The sequence below is a fragment of the Penaeus monodon genome, chromosome 22 (genome assembly GCF_015228065.2).
Source record: "Penaeus monodon isolate SGIC_2016 chromosome 22, NSTDA_Pmon_1, whole genome shotgun sequence".
NCBI classification, from domain to species: Eukaryota; Metazoa; Arthropoda; class Malacostraca; order Decapoda; family Penaeidae; genus Penaeus; species Penaeus monodon.
In genome coordinates, this window is record NC_051407.1 from 3,349,139 (window position 1) to 3,349,396 (window position 258).

General features: G+C 32.9%; 1 protein-coding gene across 2 annotated transcripts in view; it reads left to right on the forward strand.

Moving 5' to 3' along the window:
• The window catches only part of LOC119586830, a gene marked incomplete in the record, with an annotated part of 64,172 nt that overhangs the window by 54,853 nt on the left and 9,061 nt on the right, over window positions 1-258 (forward strand).

Below are 258 nucleotides of genomic sequence, written 5' to 3' on the forward strand. Positions count from 1 at the left end.
CCTCTGCGGTCTTTAAAGCGCAGTAAATTATGTAAATTCTCATCTATTTCCATTTTATATTCCGGATGTTTTCCATGTGGATATTATAATCTGAAATGAATATGTATTGTATATATTTGCGGGATTCAATCTGCGTTGCATTGTGAGAATCAATATTGTTCATAGTGATCACAGAGATAAGGTGAATTAAAATCATGTTTGTGATTTTTATGGTTAAACGTGTGACAGTTTCCGTAAGTGAAGGTCGATCGTCTTATT